This window comes from Pipistrellus hanaki (genome assembly GCF_964339955.1).
Source record: "Pipistrellus hanaki genome assembly, chromosome: 17".
NCBI classification, from domain to species: domain Eukaryota; kingdom Metazoa; phylum Chordata; class Mammalia; order Chiroptera; family Vespertilionidae; genus Pipistrellus; species Pipistrellus hanaki.
This window is the reverse complement of record NC_140519.1, coordinates 5,320,339-5,345,203: the sequence shown is the minus strand read 5'-3', so window position 1 is coordinate 5,345,203 and position 24,865 is coordinate 5,320,339.

The window sequence follows — 24,865 nt, the reverse complement described above, 5'->3', positions numbered from 1 at the left end:
TCGATGTTTCTAACCCTCTATCCCTCTCTCTTCCTCTCTGTAAAATACCAATAAAATATATTTAAAAAAATAAAATTTCAACCACAGTTTACATTCAGTACATTTTGCCTCAGGTTTAGATGTGCAGTGATGTTAAAACGACCATTCTGATAGAGTAGGTGGAGTGGGACCAGTGCCCGCATGTCTGTCAGGTGACCTAGAGGCTGCTGGTCTGTGGGGCCACTGAGGAGCAAGGCTCTTGATTTGCAATGTGGACTTTGGAAGAAGAGAAAGATTTGATGGCTTGAAACTTTCCAATAATGTCTCAGCAGTCCACAGGGAAAGCACATGGTCCGGATTTTTGTATTAAATCATTGGTTTCATTTTCATCCCTCCTTTGATCGGAATCCAATTCTGAGCACTGGCCATGCGGCTGGAAATGCCAACCACAATGTGGAAGGTGAAGTCGCAGGTCCCTTTCAGGTTCAGGTACAGGAAAATGGAATCTTTGGCTGTGGCAGTCTTCATCTTGACTCAGCACGTGGTGGTGTGGGTGGGGTGGGGGGGAGTGAGGGTGCTCAGGTGCTCACGTCCTGCAAGCAGGGCCTTCTGTTCCGATGTCGGGCAGCTTTTCAGCAGCCCCTTCATTTCTTCCTCTGCTTTGAAGTTTCTGTGATCTCTCAGCTACCTGAAGAGAAAGGTCAAACTTCCTAACCTTTCATAAAAATGCCATTCAATCATCCCTCCCCAGCCCCCTCCACTGCAGATAAAAATAATAACAAATGCAGAATCAATTTTTTCTTTCCAGTTTCTTTTGCTGAATATTTGTTAATAGGTTCACAGGCAAATTTGTGAAGGAGCTAATAATAAACTTCAATAATTTCCAGCCTTCAAAAATCCCTCCTTTGTTCATATCTAGTTGTCCGTGATCTTTATTGCCCTTCTTCGTTAACAGCCATGCATTGGATCTTCTACTCACAGGAGTGTGGACATGAATAACAGTTGAAGTATTACTTCTTCCTTGAAGAATTTACGATGTAGTTAATATAGACTAAGTTTTACCTGTGAAATTTCAGACATACAATAAAAAATACAAAATAATTAATTTGGGATATCCAGGTCCTTCTCTGTAGATCTTCAATCCGACCCACTTCTTTTTAAATGGGCCAGCAGCAGGCCAGCAGGGGGGCTGTGCCTGAAGAACTGGGTGCGCATGCTTTTGCCCACCATCACTCAGTGAGCAGCTGTCTAGTAAGAAAGGGCCTGGGCGTCAGTGTGCAGTGTTTTCTGATGATGGGTGGCTGTGGGAAGCGCCTGAACCCCAGACATTTTTAGGTTTAAGGAGTGCATCCAAGTCCATTGTGTTGCCCCGTTTCACTAATTTAGTAGTTTGTACAATTAATGAAGCCCTCTGGAATGTTGTTTAGGCAACAAATGAAATCATTTTCACTGTGAGAACTGGCATCTAGTCCATCAATGTTCATGATGGGTAGCTAGCACTGCATATTACTATGGCATTTCTCTCTTCCTACCCGTCCTCACCTATACAGTAATTCTTATGTAGTTTATACTGGACTGCACTGAACAGCAATATTTTGTGCTATAAAGATCTCAGGAATCTTTATATTTTAAGAATTTATTGAGTTTAGACTAAAGATGAGCACTCTTTTCATCCTTGAGTGTTTCTATTGCTATGTCCTGTATCTTATTCTATACACGACTCTGTGTTTCTGAAAACCAAATACTAAATTCCCTGAAACTATCAAACTGGCCCAAGACAGTTCAGATTTATTGGAAAGGTCACAGGCACATTTTTAGGGAAATAAAGCAGACTTCTCCAAACCATGTCTTTCTTATCATAGTTTCTTTGTTATTTCAAAGACAATATAATTGCTTAGCTTCCTATAATTTTGAAGACATTGAGTTTTTCCCCCCTAACACATGCATATTTAAACATCTTGACTCATTATCCTGAATGTTGCCTGGTTATGCTATCTCCTGCCATTCATATTTAAAATGTGTGAGCTATTTGTGTTTCAGTGGAGTATTCATTGTATTTATTTCTTTGTACTTCAAGAGAACAATGATAACATGCAAGTGGAGTTTTTTAGATTTCATTCTTTTTCTAAGTTTGGTGTTCTATTTTGTATTTTGCAAACCATGAGCATTTTTGTTCTTTATCACTATATATGCTCTAAGTCTCTGATAATTAGAATGATAGTAATGAAATCAAAGAGAAGCAAATCTTTGCTAGAATTTTAATACTTTAAACAAGGGTGTCAGTAACACTAATATTTCAGTAATGATTCAATCCCGCATCTCATCTCTAAATGAGGTATTTGGAGCCTTGTGAAAAGAATAGAAAAATTTTAAAGTTAATGTACCTGAAATTACCCTTGAAGTTACTTTTTAGTCATTTAAATATTTTCCAGATATCCATATTTTGGAGTAGTTTTGATTGTATCAGTGATGTTTGTAGACTGATGGTAGTATTGAAGCAGAAGAGACCTTTTTATATCTATTTATATACTTTTGCATTGAAATCTCTGTTCATGTTCTACCAATCTCAATTTTATAGAATCCTGCTTCCTGACAATGGTTATTGTTCCAAGTGAAAATCCTAAGCTTTTTTTTTTCCTTTTCTGTTTTCTCTATCTTTTGCTAATTCTAGTTTAGTTTCCCCTTTAAAAATATTCTTTTGCTTGACTATTCAATGAAATAAAAATAAGAACATTCTTGTATATAGTCTTTGTCAATATAAAAAAGAGGGTAGTTCAGGGGTACCTAATATAGATTTGGGGGTATTAGTATGTACAAATGATATTTATGTATTTTTTCTGAGACCAGGAAAATAGGTAGGACTTCACTAGATTAAGAATGTAGACGAATTACCTTCTACATAAAGTAAAGGCACATGCAAAAATCCTGAGGCCAGGACAGGCTTGGTGAGTTGACATGGAAGTGAAGACAGTGTTTATAGGATGTAGAGAGAAAAGTGGGAGAGGGGCAGGAGGTGACAGGGAGCACCAGTTATTGGCATTGGCAGCAGTGACAGACTTGGGTCCTTTGTGCCTTTGGAAGTCATTTACATAAAAACTGCAGTTAATATTTTATATTGAATGAACATTCACATTGATTTTTTTCTTTCTTCACCTTGCCATATGGAAATTTTTATTATCATTTTTATAAGTTATGTAATAGATTTTTAAAAACACCCTTCTATATAGAAAGACTAATGAAAATCTGTGTTTTATTGCTATATTTATTTTTATTTCTTCTTGTTATACATATTCTTAAAAACCATATATGTATTATAGAAGTAGAAAATATAGCTTTTCTTTTAGTTTTGGAACAGTTTTAGCTTTATAATTCTTATGGACATCACTCTCTCGGATGTAACGGATACATGCAAAATATTATGACTGATTTTCTATTGAAACCAGAAGATCATTTTCAGTTGACACAACGAGGCTACCAAAAAGGTGCTTCATCAGGAGACAGTGTGTCCTCGGTACTATTTACTTTCTACTTACTCATGCTCTGGTGGAATGTTTTGTTCTCTTCCTGATCTATTTAGGCAATTCATTAATGAGACCATTTACTTCTTAGAGCTCAGGGTTTAGAGGTATTTTAATTATGCCATATGCTTCATTAGGAATGGAGCAGTTATAGATATGAAATTCAAACTTTTATCACAGTTGTTCCATTTGGAAGGCTGCACATGAGAAAAGGATGCAGAGATAATATGGATACTGGGAATAAGATGATACCCATAAAATCTTTGTTGCATTAAACCTTTTTAATTTTAACTGATTTGAGTACTGGACTTTGCCATTTTTCTTGGAAGACCACTTAGACCAAAATGATTCCTTATGTTATCAGCAAAATTTAAAAATATTTTACTTATTTTGTGGAATCTGAAACAACAACAACAACAAAACTAGAAACAGACTCATAGAGTGACCAAAGTGAGAAAGGGGAATAAATCTACAAACTCCTATAATAATAAAAGTATAATATGCTAATTAGACCAGACATCCTTCCGGACGACCTTCCCGATGAAGCTGGGTCTATGAGGGAAGACGGTCCTGGGTGCCAGAGGGAAGCGAGTGCTGGCAGCCGGGGGAAGGAAGGCCTGCTCTTGCACAAATTTTATGCACTGGGCCTCCAGTTATAAAGTAAATAAGTTACAGGGAGGTAATGTACAGCACAGGGAATGTGGTCAGTAACGTTGTCATAACTTTAAATGGCAACTGTTGGTTACTAGCCTTACCACTGCAGTCACATCCTAAGGTACATAAATGTTGGATCACTAGGGTGTACACCTGAAAGTGATACAGTATTGCATGCCAACTATTACCTTAATAAAAACACAATTTCAAAGGATCTTCTTAGCTAGCTAGTCAACTATCTGGAAACAACCTCCTTTTTTTCTTAGACTCTAACTGTGTGAACCTTTTAGGTTGTTTGCCTTTCAAATCAACAGCATTTTAAAATTAACTGGTATACATTTAGTGTAGTTCCTTTATTTTTATGGGTAATTTTGTTGCCTTTTATGTTTTTCATCTCCAGATTTTTTTCCAATCAATTTATCTCTTTATGACAATGAAGGAACAATTGAATTAGCAACTGAATTATCTACATTATCTAACCAGAGATTTTATCCCTTGATGCAGGAGATGTTGAGGATGCAATTTCTTGGTCTTTTGATAACTCTTCTGTCTTTATATTTTCAAAACTATTTATTTCTCTCTTTTTTCCATTCTCAAATCTATCCTTTCTTATTTCTGCTGTACTAATTTGTTTCATTCCCTGTGGTGCAGAGATTTAAAAATTGTAGCTAGTTTAAGACTCAGTATTGTCAGATGTCTGTTATTCCCAGATGGATCTGTAGATGTAGAGCAATCTCAATTGATATTGTGTGTGTGTGTGTGTGTGTGTGTGTGTGTGTGTGTGTGAGAGAGAGAGAGAGAGAGAGAGAGAGAGAGAGAGAGAGAGAGAGAGAACTGAAAGCTGATCTTTAAATTTTAGATGGGCCAAGAATTCTTGAATCAGGTATAATCCAGAAAATCTTGAAGTAACAAAACAAGATATTAAAACATTTAGTAAAGGTACATTAACAAAGACAGTATGGGATTGGTTTAAATACTGACGAATTGAATAAGAATCCAGAAATAGACAAGAGTAATACAGCAGAATATCAGTGGACAAACATTTGTGTGTATTTTTTGTGTTGTGTTGTGTGCGTGGTGTGTATTGTTTATGTTGTATGCATTGTGTGTGTTTTATGTGTGCATGTTGTGTATGTGTATGTGTTTGAATGTGGAGAGAGAGAGAGAGAGAGAGAGAGAGAGAGAGAGAGAAATCTTTAATTTTAGATGGAGTGAGAATTATTGAACCAGGTATAACACAGAAAATCCTGAAGAAACAAAACAAAACATTTAGTAAAGATACATTAATGAAGAAAGTATGGGATTGGTTTAAATACTGATGAATGGGACAATGTACAGAATCCAGAAATAGAGTAAAGTAATACAGCATAACAGAGGACAAATGTTTGTGTTTTGTGTGTGTGTGTATGTTGTGTGATGTGTGTGTGAGTAATGCATGTGTAGTATGCTGTGTGTTGTATGTATTGTGTTGTGTGTTATGGACGTGGTATATGTGTGTGGTTTACATGATTGTGTGTGTGATATATGTTTGGTTGCATGTATGTCTTATGTTTGTGTATTGTGTGTGTGGTGTTGGATGTATGGTGTGTGGTGTGTTTATGTGGTGTGTGTGTGTGTAGTGTGTGTGTGTGTTCTTGTGTTTTGGGTAAGTGTCTTGCATGTGTATGATATGTGTGTTGTTGCATGTGTGGTGTGTGTGGTTTTGTATATGTGTAGTGTGTATGGTGTGGTGTGTGATGTTGTGTGTGTGTGTATGGTGTGGTGTGTGGTGTGTGGTGTGTGCGTGTGCGTGTGTGTGGTGTGTGATGTTGTGTGTGTGTGTGTGTGGTGTGGTGTGTGGTGTGTGGTGTGTGAGTGTGTGTGTGTGGTGTGGTGTGTGATGTTGTGTGTGTATGTGTAGTGTGGTGTGGTGTGGTGTGTGGTGTGTGCGTGTGCATGTGTGTGGTGTGTGATGTTGTGTGTGGTGTGGTGTGTGTGTGTGTGTGTGTGGTGTGGTGTGTGATGTGTGTGTATGTGTAGTGTGGTGTGGTGTGGTGTGTGGTGTGTGTGTGTGCGTGTGTGTGGTGTGGTGTGTGGTGTGTGGTGTGTGTGTGTGTGTGTGTGTGTGTGTGTGGTGTGGTGTGTGATGTTGTGTGTGTATGTGTAGTGTGGTGTGGTGTGGTGTGTGGTGTGTGTGTGTGTGTTGGCAATGACAAGAGTTAGGGCTCTGGGTATGTGTGCAGGCTCCTTCTGGAGAGATGCTGGTAACCTGGTTTCACTGTTGGGATGAGCAGAGGCAGAAGGCAGTGCCAGTGCCTGGTTGCTACCATATTTCCCCGAAAATAAGACATCCTCCAAAAATAATACCTAGCGCATGGAAAGATAAGACATCCCCTGAAAATAAGACCTATCGCAACTTTGGGAGAAAAAATTAATATAAGACACTGTCTTATTTTCGGGGAAACAGGGCAATTAGACATGGGACCCCCGCAGCAGTTTGTGGAGCCAGGCCCCTTTCAGGTCAACACGGGGTGGGTGTGGCTGCCCCACTCTGCACTGAGGTGCAGCGTCTTGGGGAGTGCTCTCCCCGCGCCCATTAGGACCTGCTTCTCTGCTCAGGAAGGTAGCTGCTGGCCACCAGCAGGGGGTCGGGGCATCCCTGATAGCACAGCTGGCAGGCCAGCATTACACTCTGAGACAGACACTGCAGAGCTTTGCAAGAATGTAAAGCAAGTGCAAGTCGCGTTTACTACCAGATTTAACCGCTTTGGAAAACTATCTGACAGTATTGACTGAAGTCCAACAGCAACTTGCTTTGTCACCCAGCATACCTGTCATCCAATTCTACTCCTGGGTGTTTTCCACAGGAAATGAACGCACCAAAATATATCCACAACACTGATGATCATGCGCTCAACTAGACACTATCCAAGGACTCATCGAGGGCAGACGTTGGGGAATATATATCTTTGAAAACTACTGAACTATTATTATGCACAATAGCATGAAAGAACCTCACCAATTCACTGAGAATTTACCAATGGCCCTAACATAGGTAATCACAGCCCTTTTTAACATGCAGTGTATACTAATAAATAGTATATTTACATGTAAGCACTACATGAATTACTCTCATTTTAAAAATAAAAAATAGGTAACTTAGCATTAAAGGTAATAGCAAATGGAAAACATACAGAAAATGGAGGAGGAAGGAAATAAATAAGTTGTAACGTTTATTGCTATGAGTATTTTTTATTGCTGTGATCATTGTAAAGCAGTAAGTGTTGTGAGAAAAAGAAAACCAATTAGCTCTTGTGCCTACCAACATGAAAAGTTGAAAGATTAAACAATATGAAAAGAGAAGTAAATCAAAGCTTAATTGTACACCAAGCATGCCAAACTTGTGGCCCTTGGGCAGTATGCCTCATTTATTTGGCCCCTGTTAGCCTTTGAGTTTGACATGCTTGGTGTACACACATCATCAGGAGTCTCTCCTCATAAAAGCATCTCCAATATTTGTTTTTTTGAACTTGACTTTGGGCTTCATCTTCATCTAAGTTAACTGTGGCAGGAGGGAGGAAATGGTGGATTTTTCAGCTGAAACCACATTTCTCCACAAAGCAGTTTTGAAATGCACCTTTGAGAGTTCCCTGCAGATAAAGGTTCGCTTATTCAGAATTAGTGAAGGGCTCTCCTTGTGCTGAGCTAGGGGAGCACAGGTGAGGAGGCTGCAGACCTGGCACTCCTATGACTGACTCAGCGGCAGCCAGGGATCAGTCAGCTCACAAGCGCAGTGTTTTCCTCACAAGTGCTGACACGCGTGTGAAGGAAAGTCTCATGTACTGTGTGAGCACGACTGGAGAAATGCATCTCATTTGCAATCAGTGTACAGAGATAATCAGCAGGAACAGTGTTTGAGAACCTAATTTGAATGTGTTGTTTGGAAATAATACAAGGAGTATCACACTAAGAATTTAAACTTTGTGGTGATCCACATCAGTGAAGTCTGTGACTATCATTTATTAAAGCTAAATGTGTGGGTCATGGCATTCCAGGAATATTAGTATAAGTGTTTTTTTCTATGAAAGTGCTTTAAGTCTCAAGATATTTAATTCATTTGAATATTTATGTGAATTGAAAAATCTTAGCCAATTCAATGAAATTTAAATTATATTTGAAAAATATTACCTTTGGCAGGGGGGAGGGGGCAGGCTAAGAAAAGTCAATGAGGGGAAAAGGAGACGTATGCAATACTTTCAACAAGAGAGAATTAAAAATAAATAAAAAGAGAAAAATACTACTTAAAAATTTAAAAAAATCTATATTGTTGAAAGTATTACATATGTCCTATGTTTCCTCTCCTTAACCCCTTCTAGCCTGCCCACCCTCCCACCCCAGGCCTTCAGCACCCTATTTATTGTGTATGTCTATGGTGATGCATATATTCATACAAGTTCTTGGCTGATCTTTTCCCACTTACCCACCCACCCACCCACTGCCTTCCCTCTGAGATTCAACAAGCTGTTCCATGCTTCTATTTTTTTTTTTTTGGATCTCTTTTATACATCAGTTTATTTTGTTCATTAGATTCCACATCTGAGTGAGATCATGTGGAACTTGACTTATTTCACTTAGCATAATACTCTTCAGGTCCCTCCATGCTGTCTCAAAGAATAAGAGATCCTTCTGCATAGTATCCCATGGTACAAATGTACCACAGCTTTTTTATCCACTCATCTACTGATGGGCACTTGGACTGTTTTGAGATCTTAGCTATTGTAAACTGAGCTGATATGAACATAGGGGTGCATACATTCTTTCTCATTGGTGTTTCCAGTTTCTCGGGATATATTCCTAGAAGTGGGATCACTGGGTGAAATGGAAGTTCCATCTTTAATTTTCTGAGGAAACTCCATACTGTTTTCCACAGTGACTACACCAGTCTGTATTCCAGCCAGCAGTGCACGAGGGCTCCCTGTTCTCCGCATCCTCGCCAGCACTTGTCATTTGTTGATTTGTTGATGGTAGCCAATCTGAGAAACATAAAGTGATAACTCATTGTCATTTTAATTTGCATCTCTCTGATGATGAGTATTTTTGAGCATTTTTTCATATGTCTCTTGTCTGTCTGTATGTCCCTTTGGAGAAGTGTGTAGTTAGGTCCTTTGCCCATTTTTAAATAGGATTGTTTGTCTTCTTTTGTTAAGTTGCAGGGGTTCATTATATACTTTGGATATTAACCCTTTATCAATGTATCATTGCCAAACATGTCCTCCCTTTTCATTTTGATGGTGGTTTCCTTTGTTGTGCAGAAGCTTTTTATTTTGATGTAGTTCCATTTGTTTATTTTCTCCTTGGTTTCCTTTGCCTTAGGATATATATCCACAAACATATTGCTATGAGAGATGTATGAGATTTTTGCTATCTTTGGTTTCTTCTGGGATTTTTATGGTTCCATAACTTACATTTAAGTCTTTTACTCATTTTGAGTTTATTTGTGTGTATGGTGTAAGTTGGTGGTCTAGTTTCACTTTTTGCCTATGTCTATCCAGGTTTTCCAGAACCATTTGCTAAACAGATTGTCTTGACTCCATTGTATGCTCTTATCTCCTTTGTCAAATATTAATTGAGCATAGCGATTTGGGTCAATTTCTGGAGTTTCTGTTATGTTCTATTGATCAATATACCTATTCTTGTGCCAGTACCAGGCTGTTTTGATTTCATTGGCTTCGCAGTATAACTTGATATCTGGTATTCTTATCTCTCCAACTTTGTTCTTCTTTCTCAAGATTGCTGCAGCTATTTGGGGACTTCAATATTTTTTATATAATTTTTGGAGTATTTTTCTAGATCTGTGAAATATGCCATTGGTATTTTCATAAGGATTGCACTGAATCTGTAGATTGTTTGGGTAATATGGACATTTTAATGATATCAATTCTACCAATCTATGAACATGGTATGTTATTTCACATGTTTATATCTCCCTCTGCTCATTTTTTCAATGTTCTATAATTTTCTATGTACAGCCTTTTATTTACTTGGTTAGGTTTATTCTGAAGTATCTTGTTTTCGTTGCTGCAGTGGTAAATGTGATTGTTTGCTTAATTTTTCTTTCAGATAATTAATTTTTGTTGTATAAAAATGTCATCAATTTATGAGTATTAATTGTGTATGCTGCTACAATGTAACAAATTCATTTATTAAATCTAGTAGGTTTTTTTGTGGAGTCTTTAGGGCAGTGGCTGGCAAACTGTGGCTTGTGAGCCACGGTTTGCCACTCTGTTGACTAATGAGTTTGTCAACCACTAGACTAGACTAAATGTTACCATATAGTTGGAAGCTGTGAGGATTGGGCAATTGTGGCATATTGTGTGCAAAGAGTTAAAGGACAGTATATGACAGTGGTCGACAAACTCATTAGTCAACAGAGACATAGTGTGCTGACCACTGCTTTAGGATTTTCTATGTATAATATCATGTCATCTGCAAATAATGGAAGTCTTACTTCCTCCTTTCCAATTTGGATGCTTTTATTTATTTTTCTTATTTGATCACACTAGATAGGATTTCCAGTACTATGCTGAGTAAGAGTGGGGAAAGCAGATATCTCTGTCTTTTTACTGTTCTTACGGGAAATGGTTTTAGGTTTTGCCCATCGAGTGTGATGTTGGCTGTATAGCCTTATTATGTTAAGGTATGGTTCCTTTATTCTTACTTTGCTGAAAGTCTTAATAAAAAATGGGTGTTGGATATTTGTCAAATTATTTTTCTGCATCTACTCATATGATCATGTGATTTTTGTCTTTTAATTTGTTTATGTGATGTATCACATTTATTGATTTTTTTAATATTGGACCAGCCTTGCATCCCTGGAATAAATCCCACTTGGTCATGGTGTATGATACTTTTAATATATTGCTGGATCCAATTTGTTAATATTTTGTTGAGGATTTTAGCCTTTGTGCTCATCAGGGATATTGGTCTGTTATTTTCTTTCTTTGTACTGTCTTTATCTGACTTTGGAATAAAGATAATGCTGGCTTCATGAAAAGAGGCTGGAAGTATTCCTCCTTTTTGGATTTTTTGCAATAGTTTGAGGACAATAGTTGTTACTTCTTCTTTGGATGTTTGGTAAAACTCCCTTATGAAGCCATCCAGACCAGGGCTGTTGTTTGCTGGGAGTTTTTCGATTACTGCTTCAATTTCACCATTTGTTCTTGGCCTATTCAGGTTTTCTGATTCTTTCTGATTTAGTTTTTGAAGGTTGTATTTTTCTAGGAATTTGTCCATTTTGTCCACATTGTTTAGCTTCTTGGTATATAGTTGTTTATAGTGTTTTCTTACCATTCTTTGTATTTCTGTTGTGTCAGTTGTTACTTCTTGCTTTCATTTCTGGTTTTATTTATTTGGGTCTTCTCTCTTCATTTTTGATGAGTCTGGCTAATGGTTCATCAATCTTGTTTATTTCCTCAAAGATCAAACTATTGGTTTCATTGACCTTTTATATTATTTTTTTAGTCTCTATGCCATATATTTGTGCTCTAATCTTTATTAGTTACTTCCTTCTACTTACTCTGGGCAGGCCTGTAATGTTATGAACTTACCTCTCAGGACTACTTTTGCTATGTCCCAGAGATTTTGGGGTGTTGTGTATTCATTTGTTTTCAGAATTTTTTTTTATTTATTTCTTGATCTCATAGGGAAACCATTCATTGTTTAACAACATGCTATTTAGGCTCCATATGCTTGAATATTTTGGTATGATTTTACTATAGTTGCAAAATTTATAATTTTATTCTGTTGTGATCTGAGAAGATGCTTGATATGATTTATATTTTCTTAAACTTGTAGATACTAGTTTTGTGTCCCAATGTGTGGTCTATCTTTAAGAATGACTCTTCTGCACTTGAAAAGAATGTGTGCTCTGCAGCTTTTAGGCAAAATGTTCCATAAATGTCAATTAAATCCATCTCATCCAGTGTATCATGTATAGTAACCATATCCTTGTTAATTTTTTTGTTTGGAAGATCTATTCAGTGAAGTCAGTGGGATGCTAAAGTATACTACTGTGACTATATTGCTGTTGATCTCTCCCTTAAAGTCCTCTGGAGTTTAAAAAATATATATTTAGACACTTCAAGATATATTTGTTTGTGCATATATGTTTACTAGAGTTATATCCTCTTGTTGGATCAACCCCTTTAGTCTTATGCAGTGATCTTTATTATCTCTTAAGATGGCCTTCATTTTGAAGTCTATTTTGTCAGATATGATTATTGCTATCACAGCTTTTTTTTTTTTTTTTTTTTTTTAATTTCCATTTGCATGGGCATTTTTTTCATCCCTTCATTCTCATCCTGTGTGAGTCTTTTGTTCTGAGGTGGGTCTCTTGTAGACAGCATATATTTGGGTCATGTTTTCATATCCATTTAGCTACCCTATGTCTTTCAATTGGAGCACTTAATCCATTTACATTTAAGGCTATTACTGATAGATACTAATTTATTGGCATTTAAATTTTGTATGTTTATTTTTTAAAATTTCTTTCTCTGTATTCTTCTTACTCTTTGTGCCTCCTGAACTTGTTTGACTTTTTCCTTTACAAGATTAGGGATGTTTTCTGCCATTATTTTTCCAAGCATGTTCTCTAGCCCTTGTCCAATTTCTTCACCTTCTAGCATTTCATTGATGCGAATATTGTTATATTTCATATTGTTCCATAGTTCCCTTAAGCTATACTTCATTTATTTATTTATTTATTTATTTATTTATTTATTCTCTGATTTATATTTGTTACCCTGTCTTCTAATTCACTGATCTGATCCTCAGATTCTCCTAATCTGCTGTGTATTCATTCCAATGTATTCTTTATTAGTGCTATTTCATTCTTTATTTCTGACTGGTCTTTTTTCATAGTTATTCCATCTTTTCTCATGCTTTTGAGCATCCTTTCCATCTTTATTCTGAACTATATATATGATAATTGCTTCTATCCATTTCATTTAGCTCTTTTTCTATAAAATTCTCTTGTTCTTTCATTTGGGGTTTGCTTTTTTGTCTTCCTATTTTGGCTGCCTGTTTGGGTTTGTTCTATGTATTAGGTATATTTGCTACAATTCCCAATCTTTAGTTCAGGGCAATGTCAGACACTGTTTATGACTGGCCCTGAGTACCCTATTTGGAGCTATCAGCGATCCAAACTTGCAGTTCCATCTTCTTCTGGGGCTGGGTGCCTTTGGAAAGGACCAAAATGTGCACCAAGGCCCTGAGCCCCTAATTTGATCAGGCAAAAACTCAAAGCCTCCAGAGACCCACTTCTGCCTAAAGTCTTGATCAGTCCCACGCTATTGACCAAGGCTGGGGCAAGTGGTTTTCCAACAAAGTGTGCCAATTGCTTCTGCCTACAGGCTGATTGTTATTCTCATTTTCTTAATGGGCCCAGAAACTCCACATAGAGGGAAAAGGGTTTTCCCATAAGGTAGGACAATTGCTTCCCCCAGGCAAAAGCTGCCTGGCTGACAAAGGTCTGCCAGAGAAAGATGTCCTCTGTAGTATGAAGGAATGACTCAGCACAGGGAACTGGGGTGTCTGCCCCAGAGCCCCTAAACCTGGCTTCTGCTCACACAGCCCAAGTCCACTCTACCTTCCCTCTGCTGGAGCACAAGGTGAGTGGCTACACATGTAATTTTGTGCATTGACACTTTAAGAGGATGCCTGAATTTTCAGCCATCTCTCTCTGGCAGATAGCAACCCTGATGTTTTTCACAGCCAAATGTTATCTGGGTACCTTTCTCAGTCTTGGTGTTGTGGGCTGGAGGGCCAAGATTTGGATTTAGACCTCTAGAATTCTCAGTGGAAACTCCCCTACAGCTGAGATATCTCTCTGAACCTTCAGATTCTGTCATGGGAGCCTGTCCAACCTTTTCAAACTTCTGCACTTCCTACCAGTCTCTATATGTTATCAGAAATCTCTCCAACTAGTCTTCAGTTGATTACACAGGATGTTTTTTTCTGTATTTTAGTGGTAATTCCAGTTTGGTCCTGGGAGCATGTCAGTGTAGCCTCCTCTTACTCCACCACCATTTTGGAATCCTCCCAGAAATATGGTTTCTGCTTGGCAGGTGCACAAGGTCTGAGGCGTGGCTGTGGAGGCAGGCAGGTGGGGTGGGCAGGAGCTGAGAATGCAGAAAAATACTTTCTAAACTTGTCTAGAAATCTGGTCTATTTAATTGCTACTCTGGACTTAAGGTCTCTTTCCCTGATATTTGAGGAATACTGCTAGCAGTATTTTGTAGAATTTTGTTGTCATGGAAATTAACAGAATTAAAGATTCAACGCATAACCTCCATAACCCCCCAATGAAATATATTTACTCTATGCAGGATCCTTTGGATTCTGCAAAAGTGTTTCTCTTGATCTCCTTTTACCTCTGGAGTGGTCACTCACCTCCGCTGGCCTCTCCTGTTCTAACCTCTTCTTTCATCTGCTGTTCTCTGAGCCTTGACTCCAGCTCCTTCTCAGCCTTAGGCCTACTTTACCTCATTTATTGCCATGGAGCAGTTATCAGGAATGTAACTCATGTGTCCTCATTTCCAAAACACTGACTTGCTGGCTGGACGCTCTAGCTGACTTTCCACAGGCTGCTCATAGTGAAGAGTCCGGTTCTGGAGTTAGATCCCTCTGGATCTAATTTGGAGTGCGTCTTTTATAGCCAGTCCTTCACTGTGTTTTGGTTTCTTTATCTGTGAAATGACAGAATAATGGCATGGACATCTCAAAGTCATTTTGAGACTTAAATAAGGAACTATATATATATATATATATATATATATATATATATATATATATATATACAGTTGCCTAAAACATGAATGTAGATGTTCTCTGTTTATGAAAGGGTGTTCCAATTCCTTACTTCAGATGTGGGCAGGTAACTGTTATCTCCTCTTTATTATTTGATTTATTAGGTTCCTGTATAGTGTTTCTTTCTGTCTCTAAATAACTTCATCTATTTGTTGCACTGAAGGCCAAGACAAGTCCTACATTATCATTGATATGCCTCTCAGAGGTTTTAGAGACAAGATGGTCCAGTGAACGACAGCTTAAATTTGGACCTAATTGCTAATGATTGACAACATAATAGAAACAAAAACAGAGATATAGCTCGGCTCAAATATAAGGTGGTCATGAGCACTGCTGACTGAGGTCCTGCTGCCCTCAGACTAATAAGTGGGGGTGGAAGCCAGAATTTAACTCCTACCAGTAAAGAGTATTAAAAGTGGTTTCCAAATGAAATGCTTTATTGGCAAGAACAGAGATTAAGGCACCCTGGTCACAAGATGTGGCTGAAGAATACAGCCTTCAAGTTCATGCTTGGGTTTTGCTGACCTCTATGGGCCCAAAGAACCTTGAATGGATCTGCCATCCTCAACAGACTGGGAGCAAACCCATGCTCTTGACAGAGAGGTCCAGCTCCAGGCATCATGAAAAGAGCTGGACTGAAGAGGGTGACACATGAAAGAAAGCAGTAGAGGAGAGGAGTATTGATATTACTTTGTGCAGCATTATTACTAACAACAGGCATCTTCCACCAGTGTGAGCCTGAGTAAAACATTAGAGCACACTTAATGCCAGGGTAACGAAGGTGAAACAGTTTACCTTGATGGAAAGTTTTCTGCAGTGTTCTGTTAAAGACTTTACAATAAGTATGTTGTGGTTGTTCAGCAAGTCAAATTAATACCTAGCTTCTGTGAAAACAGAATAAAGCATTATATCATCAAAGAGAATATTTTAAACACCCAACAGCGTATGCCTCATAGGAAGCACTCAATATTTCAGGAGTAAATGAATGAAAAATATAGAACAGTGGCATGAGTATAAGCTTAAAGATAGGAAAGAAAATAGCAGAATAAGAGAGTATGAAATATTAGCACACTGAATTTATAGTGTCTATATAAAAATCACATTATGACCAGACATGGTTTACTCCAGAAGAGCTAGCAAGCTCACCACTGTGAAGGCTGCCATGGCAGTGTCTGTTTGGTTGATGCTGTGACATATCCCTCTGACTTAAGCATGCTTTTCCTGGTGTCTGGGGGTACTGCCAGCAGATAACCCTCAGCTGTAGGTCATTTCTAAGAAATGACTGGATGAAGAGAGTCACCTTGTTCAAGGTCAAGCCCCTTTTTCTGGACAAGGTGCATCAAATATCTGGTCCACTAGGGAGTTTAAACTCCTGCCAGCTTAAAAAAAGTCTCCTATTCAACTGTATCTCAGTTTTGGAGCCTGTAGTGTTGGTTGACATTTCCCTTGATAGTTCATTATGGTCAAATTTCTCCCTTTGCCAATCCCATTTCTTCCCCTTTTCTGTTATAAATGAAGATCCCAAGACTTGATTCTTGATCAGCTCCCTACATGTTAATTTCCATCTCAGAGATTACATCCTGGGCAACCCAACTAACAGTGGAATAATATTAATATTTTAAAGAAAACCATACAGAAAAAACATTGAGTAATTTAACATTTATTCAAGATATATCTCCTAGGAAACTAGAAATTGAGTGATATATCCATAAAGTAATAAAGTAGATTAAAACCAGAAACAAATCCTAGAAAATCTACAGGGAGAGTATTGTAACTAATAGGAAAGTGAAGCAAGTTTTCTTATATACAATCTCTATACAAGAAGGCTCAAAAGCATCCCTATACAACATTAAAAATTTATAGATTATAACACCTTAATGATGGCAGTTAATGGTTTTTGAATACTTGTCATTTGTCTGGTACTATGATAAAGGCTTTACATCAAACATGTCAAACTCATACCCCATGGACCGCATGCCTCGTTTATTTAACCCATGTTAGCCTTTAAGTTTGACATGCTTGCTTTACATAGTCCCAAGTAAGTTATAAATAAGTATCTACAAGTAAACTTAATAAATGATGGCAATGTGTATATGGAGTAAATTATAGAATGGTATTTAAGGAAAGAAGATAAAATCCAAATAAATGAGGGATTACCAGATTCACAAAACTTGAACAAGCTAATCTTAATATTTATACATAAGATCTAAGGGCCAAGAAAAGACAAGACATTTTTAAAGAAGCTGGAGGGACTTTCCTTATCATATATAAGTTTATTATAAACTAGGATAATAAAGGTAGAGTAGTATTAAAGTATATCAGTACTAGAGGCCCGGTGCAGGAGTTTGTGTAAGGGTGAGATACCTCTCCCTGGCTGGCAACTGGGGCTGATCATGGCCCCCTCTGGCGGAGGGGCCGAGGGAGGTTGACCAGCCATGGGAGGTAAGCTATGGGAGCACACTGACCACCAGGGGGCAGCCTTTGCATTAAGCGTCTGCCCCCTGGTGGTCAGTGTGCATCATAGCAACTGGTCATTCAGTCTTTAGGTCCTGATGGTCACTTAGGTTTTGATATACAGTATATAGATAACAAAACAGAGAGCTCCAAAAGAGGCTGTGAATACATGCAGCCCTGATACATGACAAACGATCCCTGTACATCAGTACAGAAAGAATGCAGTAAATGGTTCTGGAACAATTGACTAACCTTATAAAAAAATTACAATCTAATTACATCACACACAAAGATCAATTCTAGCTAGGTAAAAAAAAAAAACAACAAAAACCTCAAGGCAAGAAAACAAACTTTTAAAAATGTTTAGAAGAAAATTGGCTGTCATATTTCTGATCTAGTGGCTGACAAGGATAATTTCAGGGAGAAAATAAAGCTTAATCCATGAAGCATTGACATCATTAGGATTTGTCTTCTCAGCAGAAGATACATTACTTCATCTTATATTATTCCTCAGCTTTTTTAAATGCTTAGTGCATGTTTATAGATTTTTCAAACATTATATATTATTACTTGGTACAATTTTGAACATTTTATCAATAACATCTCAACTTGGTTTTCTTTTTATTTAATAATATATTTCTGTTTTAAGATGATAGATGTAGCCATAGTTCATTTATTTTTAATTTCCATAACACATTGAGTTTCAAGACTATTCTTCAATATACCCATTGATAGAAATGTATTTGATCTATTTTTTTTTTTCCCTTTTACGAAGGAGAATGTGAATACTGTTGCAATATAACCTTCCACTAGGTCAGTGTTTTTCAACCGCTGTTCCGCGGCACACTAGTGTGCCGCAAGATGTTGCCTGGTGTGCCGTAGGTGCAGACAAGACAAGAATTTTATAATTTTTCACTATTTTGTTTACTTAATATTTCATAATAAAGTAATTATAAAATACTTTCTTTGTGTTTATTTGATTCCTATTCAAGAGAATTACTTTATATATAGTCAATATAGGCACAGAGTTAAATTTTTTAACATTTTCTAATGGTGGTGTGCCTCGTGATTTTTTTCATGAAACAAGTGTGCTTTTGCCCAAAAAAGGTTGAAAAACACTGCACTAGGTGTCTCTAGAGCAAGCATGTCAAACTCAAAGGCTAACATGGGCCAAATAACAGAGGCATTCAACCTACGGGGTTGTGAGTTTGACTTGCTTGCTTTAGAGAGAAGTTACCTTGAAAGATAAAGGTGGAGGCAGAGATAGGATAAGGGAGAATGCATGAATATTCATATAGAACAACAGAAAAATATCTGAAGTAATTCTGCAGAAGTTGGGCAGAGGTCCCATGGACATTCATATAGTATACTACATGATTGTCTACACTAATAAAATAGAAATGTGCAAATTGACCATACATCTGTGACACCCACGGCCAATCAGGGGTGAGTATGTCAATTAACCCAACATAGATAGCGAGTTAATTTTCATAGGTAGGCACAGAGCGAAGACTGAAGGCTCTGGCCTGAGCGAAGACTGAAGACAGAAGACTGAAGATGACTGAAGACTGAAGAAGCTTGGCTTCTCTGCTGTGGCTGGAGTGAAGGCACCAGTCCTTGGTGCCAGAGGAAAACCAGTGCCGGCAGCCAGGGGAAGAAAGGCTTATTGCACAAATCTTCGTGCAATGGGCCTCTAGCTTTATATATTTGAAATACTTCATGTGTAAGAAAACGCTCCTTGTTTTCTTAACACTTTCTGCCTTGAGGTCAACCTTGGATAGTATTGATCTCAGGAGATCTGCTTTTTGTTTCTGATGTCTATTTTCTGAGGTATATTTGTATAATCTGTTACTTGCAACCCTTTTGAGCCATTTCTCTTTCTTTTTTTCTTTTTAAAAAAATATATTTTTTTACAGAGACGAAGGGAGAGGGATAGAGAGCTAGAAACGTCAATGAGAGAGAAACATCGACCAGCTGCCTCCTGCACACCTCCTACTGGGGATGTGCCTGCAACCAATGTACATGCCCTTGACCAGAATCGAACCTGGGACAGTTCAGTCCACAGACCGACACTCTATCCACTGAGCCAAACCGGTTTTGGCCATTTTTCTTTTAGATGCTTTAAAAATAATGCATAAAAATGGATATTGTTTCTTGATTTAGTCTGATATTCCTTTTTATTTACAATACGTGAAAGGGTTGATCTCATATTTTTTTAACAGCTCATGGAGATATAATTCATGTATCATACAACTCACCCATTTAAATCCACCCATTGAAAGCACACAAGTCAGAGTTTACAGAATGTTTAATCACAAGGCTATGCTGCCACCACCAAACAGCCAATCTAACTTTAGAGTTACTTTTGCCCTCACAAAAGCACCTGCACAGCCCATACTGCTATGTCACACTAATCCCCGCCACTGCCCTGATGCTGGGCAGACGTGGCCCTTGCTCCTGTCCTCTAGGATCACCTCTTCTGGACATCTCATTGAGATGGAGTCATATGCTCACTAGTCTTTTGTGTCTGGCTTTTGCTTAGCATTGCAGTGAGGTTAGTCCACATGGTAATGTATTGTCACTTCATTCTGTTTCATTGCCAGATGATATCCCATTGAATGAACACACCACGTTTTATTTATCCCCTTGTAGGCTGATGGCCATGTGGGTTGTTTTCTATTTTATTTTACTTTGAAGGCTGCTGTGAGCATTTGTGTACAAGTTTTTGTATGGCGACATGCTTGTATTTCTTTCGGCTCCATACCAAGGGCTGGAATTACTGGGTCAGACGGTAACATCTTGTGAAGCATACAATGTCTACCATTTGTAGGAACTGCCAAACTGGTTTCCAAAGCAGCCTCATCATTCACATTCTCATCAGCAATATATGAGGCTCTGTTTCTTAACATCCTTTTCAGCAATCGTCATTTCTGTCCTTTTAGTCACAGACTTTATGTGCTCATGGATTAGTGTTCTTTTTGGTTCCGTTTCCATTTCCTAAGTGGTGATGTGAAGTCTCTTTCCATGTAGTTTGGATCCCTCCCACAGGAAGTAAAAAGGCACCATCAGAGCCAGTGAGAGCACATTCGCTCCACAGGCATCCGAGGAGGCAGGGGAAGTGGTTTCTGTAAACTTCAGACCTGAATCGTATTTCTGGGCTGAGGTCCAATCCAAATCTATCCCACCGTTCAGGGAGCCTTGACAAGTAAGGCAGCCTCTTGGAGGAAATAAATTTTTCCCACTGTGAAAACTTAAATCTGATAGAACAGCATAAGCTATTTCGTACAGTTCCCTGTCCTTTCATACACTTTCAATGTTTTGAAAGAGTGTGACTCATTTCACATGTGGGATTCGTTCCTCACTGGCTTAATATAAATCAGAGTCAGAAGTAACCTGCAGTGGTGCACCTTAGCACTTCTCAGCTTTCATCTTTACAGAAAAGCTGGAAAAATGCTATTGCAATAAAAGTTTATGTATTTAAACAATGTCAAGGAAGATGTCTTTGCTCACATTTGATAAATATGTGCATAGATATGTATGTATAATCTATATACATGTAATACACTTGTGTATATGTAATCTATTGCAGACTTCAAGCTAATTCCAACCTCATGTGCATCTCGGGTCATGGCTGACACCACTGATGTAGTACTAAGTTATATTATTCCTGAACTGTGAAGTAGCATGTCAGACGTGTGTTATGCCCTGTGATGACATCACATGTACACACTGAATAACTTGTGTCTACCTTTCAGGGGTCATGTAGAAACAGATGCGTAACAAAATGTGGTACATTTTATAAGAAATTTGCCAAGATAATAAAATAATTTTGATTTACCATGTGTAGGAACTTAAACACGTAGAGGAGATACTAAAGGGATTTTATTTTTACTTGTTAAATTCTTCAGACAATATTTTCTGAATTCCATCCTATATAATAAAAGCCTAATATGCTACATGTCTGGCCATCTAGTCATCTGTTCAACCAATCAAAGTGTAAAATGCTAATGCTATGCTAAGGCCACTCAACCTCTCGCTATGACATGCACTGACCACAAGGGGACAGACAGTTGATTGATTGACCAGTTGCTATTATGTCCACTGACTACCAGGGGGCAGACACTCTGACTGGTATGTTAGCTTGCTGTTGGAGTTCAGCCAATTGGGACTGAGTGAGATAGACTGGACCTGCCCTAGAGCCCTCCCACAGTCCCTCCCAGGCTAATCAAACTCCTGCATTCCTCCCTGGTCCCAATTGTGCACTAGTGGGGTTGCTCTGTCTGGCCTGTGCCTCTTGCAATCCCAGACCCCTTGGGAGTGTCGGAGAGCCAATTCCGCCTGATCCCATGCAATGTAGGAGCTGCCCTCTGGTGGTCAGTGCCCTCCCACATGGGAGCACTGTTCAGCCAGAAACAGAGCTCATGGCTGGTGAGCACAGTGGCAATGGTGGGAGCTTCTCCTGCCTCTGGGGCAGTGCTAAGGATGTCTGAGTGACGGCTTAGGCCATCAGTCCGACATCGCCTGAGAGCTCCCAGACTGTGAGAGGACACAGGCTGGGCTGAGGGAAACACCCACTCCTGAGTGCACAAATGTCATGCACTGGGCCACTAGTTTTTATTATGAAAAGAAATAAGAATAGGATAGAATTTAAATCTTAGTCCTTTTCAGTAAAATCTGAAACAAATATCTTATTCTTCATTTATTTTTCTGTTTTGTGATTTTTGAAATAATAAAAGTAAAAGCACTCAATTAATAGTATGTATTGTAGAAATATTAAGGAATTATATTTTCAAATATGTGAACTATACCTTCAATATCATGGGAAGAAAGTGTCAAGGATTTTTAAAAAATAATATATATATATATATATATATATATATATATATATATATTTTATATTTTATTGATTTTTTACAGAGAGGAAGGGAGAGAGATAGAGAGCCAGAAACGTCGATGAGAGAGAAACATCGACCAGCTGCCTCCTGCACACCCGCTACTGGGGATGTGCCCCCAACCAATGTACATGCCCTTGACCGGAATCAAACCTGGGACCTTTCAGTCCACAGACCAACACTCTACCACTGAGCCAAACCAGTTTTGGCAAAAAAAAAAAGTTATTTTAATGGGAGATTTTTTTTATCAACAAAAGGAGAGTTGTGCATTTGATAGTATTCATTATTGTTGTTTAATTTTTTATATTTGAGTGCATATCTATATCAAACAGATTACATCACCATGGGTCCAAACAAGAAGAATAAGTGATGTATGATGAGAGTTAGATGTGCAGAGATATATTTTTTTTTTGATGAGTATGGTTAATTAGCAGTTTAGTTTATGTTAGGATTTTACTTGGAAATTGTATAATTGTAGGTATAGGGAAAAGAAAAAACTTAGCGTCTAGAGATCAAAGTTGGAATCCTGCCTCTGCTATAAACACACACACACACACACACACACACACACACACACACATATATATATATATATATATATATATATATATATATATATATATTTCCTATATAATAAAAGCCTAATATGCAAATTGACTGTCACTCCAACACACAAGATGGCTGCCCCATGTGGTCAAAGATGGCCACCCCATATGGACACAAGATGGCCTACAGGGGAGGGCAGTTGGGAGGGACCAGGCCTTCTGGGGAGGGTAGTTGGGAGGGACAAGGCTTGCAGGGGAGGGTAGTTGGGGGCAACCAGACCAGCAGGGTAGGGCAGTTGGGGGTAACCAGGCAAGCAGGGTAAGGCAGTTAGGGGCTATCAGGCCTGCAGGGGAGGGCAGTTAGGGGTGACTGGGTCAGCAGAGGTGCCATTTGGGGGCAACCAGGCCAGCAGGGGAGGGCAGTTAGGGGTGACTGGGTCAGCAGAGGTGCCATTTGGGGGCAACCAGGCCAGCAGGGGAGGGCTGTTGGGGGTGACAGGGCCAACAGGGTAGGGAAGTTGGGGGCAACCATGCCTGCAGGGGAGAACAGTTTGGGGTGACCAGACCTGCAAGGGAGGGCCATTTGGGGAGGGCAGTTAGGGCTGACCAGGCTAGCAGGGGAGGGCAGTTAGGGGCAATTGGGCCATCAGGGGAGCAGTTAGGCATTGAACAGGCTGGCAGGGGAGTGGTTAGGGGGTGATCAAGCTGGCAGGCAGAAGTGATTAGGGGCAATCAGGTAGGCAGACAGATGAGTGGTGGAGAGCCAGCAGACCTGGATTGTGAGAGGGATGTCTGATCGGGCCTTAACAGGCAGTTGGACATCCCTTGAGGTGTCCAACATTGGAGAGGGTGCAGGCTGGGCTGAGGGACACTTTGCCCTGTGCACAAATTTTGTGCACTTGGCATGTAGTGTGTGTGTGTGTGTAAACAAATTATATATATATATATATATGTAAAATTTGTTTTCTTTTAACTTGGACATGGCATGGTTATTCCCACTCTGTAGGAACTCTCTCAGCTCAGACAGCTGTGATAATGTCAGGGCTATTTGGAGTCTCAATATTATAATATACATGAGATTTCTATAAGATGTACCAGAGTAGGAAATGCAGTGGTTATGGTTATTTATAATAATAACACCAAAGAAGAAGAGGTAATTGTCCCTGTTTAAGACTGACGACTCTGGATGTATGTCATCTGACAAGTCTGAGCAGCATTGTCTCAGAGCCTGAGTGTGCTGCCGGCTCAACGTGACGGACAGGCGCAGGACGGGCACAGGACGGGCACAGGACGGGCGCAAGACGGGCACAGGATGGGCACAGGACCGAGTGGGCAGGCCGCAGGGTGCAGAGCACGGTGCGTGGGAGAAAACACACGGGAACAATACGGGCAGATGCACCTAATCAAGCCTTACTGATGCAGTGTCTCCCCCAACAAAAGAAGAATTGTCGGCAAGGATTTTGTTAAACTTTTGTGTCACCCCTATTGTAAGCCTTTGTATTCAACAACATAACAAGAACTTTTTCACATACATTCTTGATTGGTTGGTTGGTTGTTTGTGTAATGATGATAATTTCCCAGACAAAGTAATCAGATTACATTGTGAGCAGTTTCCCAGACAGGGAGGCAGGGTGGGTGGAATTCAAAGGGCTGGCTCTGTGTAAATGGTCAACCTGTTTCCATGGTTACAGGCTGGCCCAGGGAACTCACCATTTGTAGGTGTTGGTTTGTGCCGTCTTATCTAAAGATCTGGAGGAGGCTGTTTCTATAAATACGGTTTCCATTCTGGGCGAAGGTGGGCCTGAGGATAAGTTAGGGAGGGAGAGCTTCTCGGCGATGTACCGAGCTCGAACGATGCCCTCCTGCACCTTGTTTTCACGATCAAGCAGGACCGCACCTGTAGTTTCACTAATGCACTTTGTCGCCTCTTTTCTGGCCACCCATTTTTGTGGGTTTCTTGGCCAACAGGTGTGCTGCA